Source organism: Lissotriton helveticus, chromosome 2_1 (assembly GCF_964261635.1).
Source record: "Lissotriton helveticus chromosome 2_1, aLisHel1.1, whole genome shotgun sequence".
In the NCBI taxonomy this organism is placed as follows: Eukaryota; Metazoa; Chordata; class Amphibia; order Caudata; family Salamandridae; genus Lissotriton; species Lissotriton helveticus.
Window position 1 is genome coordinate 560,751,810 of NC_136059.1, and position 5,889 is coordinate 560,757,698.

Here is a 5,889-nt window from a genome sequence, read left to right on the forward strand (position 1 = left end):
GTTGAAGAGGGTGGAACTGAGTGATGATCCTTGAGGTACACCGCAAATGACTTCGGTGGCCTCTGATCTAAAAGGGGGGAGGCGGACTCTCTGGGTTCTTCCGGCGAGGAACGAGATGATCCAGTCCAATGCTTTTCCTTGTATTCCGACGTTGCTGAGGCGTTGTATAAGGGTGCTATGACAGACTGTGTCGAAGGCTGCGGAGAGGTCAAGTAGGATGAGGGCAGCTGTTTCTCCGTTGTCCAGTAGAGTTCGAATGTCGTCTGTTGCTGCGATGAGGGCGGTCTCGGTGCTGTGTTTGGCTCGGAAGCCGGACTGTGAAGGGTCGAGGGATTTGTTGGATTCGAGGAAGGCGGCTAGCTGACTGTTGACGGCTTTCTCAATGACTTTGGCAGGGAATGGGAGGAGCGAGATGGGGCGGTAGTTCTTGAGTTCAGTGGGGTCTGCTGTAGGTTTCTTCAGGAGGGCACTGAGTTCGGCATGTTTCCAGCTTTCCGGGAAGGTAGCGGAGTTGAGTGAGCAGTTGATGACGTCTCGGAGATGGGGTGCGATAATGGAGTCTGCTTTGTTGAAAATGTGGTGGGGACATGGGTCGGTTGGCGATCCTGAGTGGATGGAGTTCATCAGGCGGATGGTGTCTTCAGTGGTGATTGAGTTCCAGGCGCAAAGGTTGTTAGAGGGGGGTTTTGGTTCTGAGGTGGGTGGAGTGGACTGGTCTCCGGACTGGTTTTCAAAGCTGTTATGTATGTCGGTGATTTTTTTGTGGAAGAATGAGGCTAGGGAGTCGCAGAGGTCTTGGGAGGTAGTGATGTCATTGGTGCCGGCGGTGGGGTTGGTAAATTCTTTGACGATGTTGAATAGATCCTTGCTGTTGTGAGCGTTGTTGTCAAGTCGATCCTTGAATGCTGATTACTTGGTGGATCGGATCAGTTGGTGGTGTTTGCGGGTGGCGTTCTTGAAGGTGGTCAGGTTGTCAGTGGTTGGGTTTTTTTTCCAGGCTTTCTCGAGGGTTCGACAGAACTTCTTGGATTTCCTAAGGTCATCGTTGAACCAGGGGGCTTTTTTGCTGCCTTGCTTGATTTGATGGTTTTTCAAGGGTGCTAACTCGTCGGCGCTGTGGGTGATCCATTGTGTGAGGTTGGTGGCTGCTAGGTTTGGGTCCGATGATTTGGCGGGAGGGTTTTGGTGAAGCGATGTGAAGAGCTGGTCGGTGGTAATTTTGTTCCAGTTTCTTCGGGGAATTGGTTGTGGTTTGTTGTGGGTCGTGGTCTTTTTGTAGTTGAAGTGAACGCAGCTGTGGTCCGTCCAACGGAGAGTTGTGGTGTGATTGAAGGAGATGTGCTTGCTGGAGGTGAAGATTGGGTCGAGCGTTTGCCCGGCATAGTGGGTGGGGGTGTCCACAAGTTGTTTGAGTCCGTGGTTTGCGAGGTTGTCCAGAAGGGTGGTGGTGTTGCTGTCGTTGTTCTTTTCCAGGTGGAAATTGAGGTCTCCCAGTAGAATGTAGTCCTCGGAGGGGATGGCGTGTGGGCTGATGAAGTCAGTGATGTCTTCGCTGAATTGTGTGCGGGGTCCTGGTGGCCTGTAGATGAGGGTGCCTCTGAGTGTGGTCTTGGGGTAGGTGTGGATCTGGAAGTGAAGGTGTTTGGCGGTAGCGAGGTTATTGTCGGAACTGGTCGTGATGCGGATGGTGTTCTTATGGACGATGGCGATGCCTCCTCCTGTTTGTTTGGTGCGGTCCTTTCGGATGATTTTGTACCCGTCCGGGATGGCTATGGCGATGTCGGGAGCTGATGAGGCGTTCATCCATGTTTCTGTAAGGAAGGCGACGTCCGGCGAAGTGGTGACGAGTAGGTTCCAAAGGTCAATGGCGTGTCTATGGACCGAGCGGGTGTTGAGCAGGATGCATTTTAGGTGGTTAGTGTCGGAGTTCTGTTTGGGGTTTGTGGATTTGGTATGGGTCCTGATGCAATCGAACTTGCAGGAGTGGCAGGTGAAGGGTCCATGGGTGTGTCCTGGGGCGGCTTGGAAGCAGTCTGGAAGTCGGCCGAGGTTGAGTGCTGAAAGAGTTGCGGCGTCGTACGTTATGCGGGCGGAGTGGATTTTGCAGGGTCCCAGGGGTCTGGCACTGGGCGCGGTCCAGGCGCAGACGGGCGTAGACGGGCTTACCTTTGGCGCGCCTTCGGCGCGCATGGGGCGCGTCCGCTGCACGCATTGGCATCTGTCATAAGTGGATAGCGGAGGGGGGCGAGGGGGGAGCAGCTGGGAGGCGGGAGCGGGGTGGAGAGGCTGGCTACGAGGCACAGCAATCAAAATGGCAGCGAAAGCAAAACCGAAACCAGGACGATATTGGGGCACAAAGGCATCGGCACAATCAGGCAATAATTGAAAATTGTAAATTACGCAATGCGATAATAAACTAGCACAGATTGACTTGGACTAACTTGCACCAATTAAATGCGAGCAGAGGGCACAATAATTCTTCTAGGCAGCAGTGAGCACTAGCAGGCAGCAATTCTTTACAATTAATGCAACAAAGCGCTACTATACCCAGGCATCAGTTCTTAGGGGCAGTGCGAGCAGAGCGCTACGAGATCCAGGCAGGGAGCGTGGGGAACAATAGCTTCACAGAGAGTCAGACGGTCAGCGCTACAGTCACCAGGACGAGCCTTATCAGTCAGTGGGAGGGGGAAGCAGCTGGGAGGTGGGAGCGGGGTGGAGAGGCTGGCTACGAGGCACAGCAATCAAAATGGCAGCAAAAGCAAAACCGAAACCAGGACGAGATTGGGGCACAAAGGCACCGGCACAATCAGGCAATAATTGTAAATTTTAAATTACGCAATGCGATAATAAACTAGCACAGATTGACTTGGACTAACTTGCACCAATTAAATGCGAGCAGAGGGCACAATAATTCTTCTAGGCAGCAGTGAGCACTAGCAGGCAGCAATTCTTTACAATTAATGCAACAAAGCGCTACGATACCCAGGCATCAATTCTTAGGGGCAGTGCGAGCAGAGCGCTATGAGATCCAGGCAGGGAGCGTGGGGAGCGACCGCTTCACAGAGAGTCAGACGGTCACAGCGCTACAGTCACCAGGACGAGCCTTATCAGTCAGTGGGAGGGGGGAGCAGCTGGGAGGCGGGAGCGGGGTGGAGAGGCTGGCTACGAGGCACAGCAATCAAAATGGCAGCGAAAGCAAAACCGAAACCAGGACGAGATTGGGGCACAAAGGCACCGGCACAATCAGGCAATAATTGTAAATTTTAAATCACGCAATGCGATAATAAACTAGCACAGATTGACTTGGACTAACTTGCACCAATTAAATGCGAGCAGAGGGCACAATAATTCTTCTAGGTAGCAGTGAGCACTAGCAGGCAGCAATTCTTTACAATTAATGCAACAAAGCGCTACGATACCCAGGCATCAATTCTTTGGGGCAGTGCGAGCAGAGCGCTACGAGATCCAGGCAGGGAGCGTAGGGAGCGACCGCTTCACAGAGAGTCAGACGGTCACTTGTCCGAATGTATATAAACCACTGCCTCCCTACAAGGTATCCAGCCAGGCCCATCAAGAAAGACACCCGGCGGACAGGCCCCATGCGATTCCCCTGCATCAGAAGAGGCACAAATTAAAACATTAAGGCAGGGGGGTTTTGCATTCTATGACTATTCGCAGGCCTGGGCATCTGGTAAGGATTTTCTTAAGCATGCCAATCCGGTGGGCGAAGTAAAGTGCTGCTCAAGTGAACAGAACATGTGTATTTGTAAAGCGTGCATTCACAAGGGTATCTTGGTGCTGAATAATAGATGTTTATTGTTCCGTAAGAATACACATTTCATCAACCTCAGAAGGATGAAAGGCTGAGTTGACCCAACGGGATTTGTAGCTAACCTTGAGATCGAACAGTAGACGCATTAGTCCGCTAAGCCATCAGACCAAAAAGAAAGCCCAGAGGTGTGCTCGAGACCGTTGGTGCAGCAGAGGCTTGTTTCCCATCGGCAGGGAGGCTGCATAAAAATGAACAGGCCAGAGCCAACAAGAACTGTCCGTGTGTGTTTGCTGCACAGGTGGATAGCTTGTGGCCCTCACCTTAGGCTCTGAGAGTGCTCTGCTGGTACTTAGTAAGAAGGCTGGGCCAGGACTGACAGCCCCTGATGCTGCTGCGTCGTGCCAGGCTGAAGCCAGCCGCCTGGGGTACTGTAGCCTCAACCTGCTGCACAGTGACTGATTGCATGCACTGTTAAAATCATGGGATTTTCAATTCGGTTTAAAGTGTGGCGCACATTCACTCATACGATGCAGTCATCACTGTACTGGCAGGCAACCCTGCCCCATGCTCCTCTCCGAGCCCTGCATCGACCATAGTCCGGAATCTGCCTGGCGCCAACGCCTGCCTTAAGCACAATGACATTATAGTATGCTGCAGGAGTCAGGCTGTTTTACCTACCATAGACTTTTTGTCTCATGTCAGATGTTTTCTGTGCTCGCTCTGTTAATGTGGACAGGAGCCCTAAAACAGCTCCAGAAAACATCAAACGAGCAGCAACTGCAAGTAGCAGCAGGACCATATAACTTGCACCACCACTTCTTTGGACCAATAAGGGCCTCCTGGGGACTGAAACGGGCCCTCCAAGGGTCAAAACCGGCCTCCAGGGACTCCAATCTCCCGGGGGATTGCCAATAGGCCAGTCTGGCTCTGTTCTTCCTCCTCCTGGCTATTCAATGTAGTGAGTAAGGCAACCCGTGGTAAATACTCTGGCTGCTGGGAAGTCTGGAGTGTGTGGCTTCACAAGCGCTACGTTAAGCCATCACAAATTACTTTTTACGCATTTGTACAAAAACACTACATCCATTAATCTTGAAATTTTCTGAGACATCGGTTTGAAGGAAAGTCTAGCTCTGAACCGGTTTGCCAAGCAGTTTTTTCATCAAGCTGACTTACAATCGTACGTAAAGACGGGGTGTAAACTACTAATCTGATGGTTGTTTTAGAACATAAATATACTATAAACACTGAGAAACGTGAAATAGAAGTTAAGTTTAAAAAAACCTAACTGGGATGTGTAAAAAAAAAAGCACTTTTGTGAAAAGAAGACTAGAAGGTCGTATATATATATATATATATAGGTGCTTGTTTTCTGCGAGTACAACAATGTATACCTTTTACAGTGTTTTAGTCTGGGGATAGAAAGGACCGGTCCCATTATCGTCTCCCCCGAGATACAATCATTGTTGCGGAATAACATTTTAAATTTAAATAGGATCTCATATAATGAGTGTATTTTTCTTATTAAGACTCGCAAGTGTTTACTATAGCTCTGGGATAAAAATTGGCAACAGTGTATGATGAGGTAAAAAGAGTACAAAAGTCAAAACAGACATTGCCATACAATTTACCACGTATTTTGCATAATATTGCATGATATATGTACGCCACATGAGCTGGCGGCATAACTTTCACATTCATTGCCATATAAAAGCAGTGGCCCTGGCCCTAGCACCCAAACGCGATAAAAGGAAACCATACATGTTTATCATTACACCAACCTAGCACCAACTTTACTTTTGCGGCAGTGACTGAGAGTATATATTTGCTTACGAATAGCGTTCAGGAAAACGCTGCCGTGAAGTACACGGGAAATGTTGAATATGTTAGGCACGTCGAGGACAGACATTCGGGCGCAATGTTTGAAACATTACTTGTACCAGTCTGAACATGAAAAACACGTGTTGGCCTCTGACTGGAAACCCGGCGGGTTAAGAGTTAAAACTCCGCTCCCTGGGGAGTAAGAGGAGCGCTTCCGGCCTGAAAGTCATGCATGACGCAGCGAGTCACGGCCCGGGCCCTCCCCCGGGCTCTCGGGTCAGTGACAGAGCTGCAGCCGC

General features: G+C 50.3%; 1 protein-coding gene across 2 annotated transcripts in view; it reads right to left on the bottom strand.

Moving 5' to 3' along the window:
* The window catches only part of IQGAP2 (IQ motif containing GTPase activating protein 2), a 1,127,142-nt gene that overhangs the window by 335,026 nt on the left and 786,227 nt on the right, over positions 1 to 5,889 (bottom strand). The window lies entirely within an intron of this gene.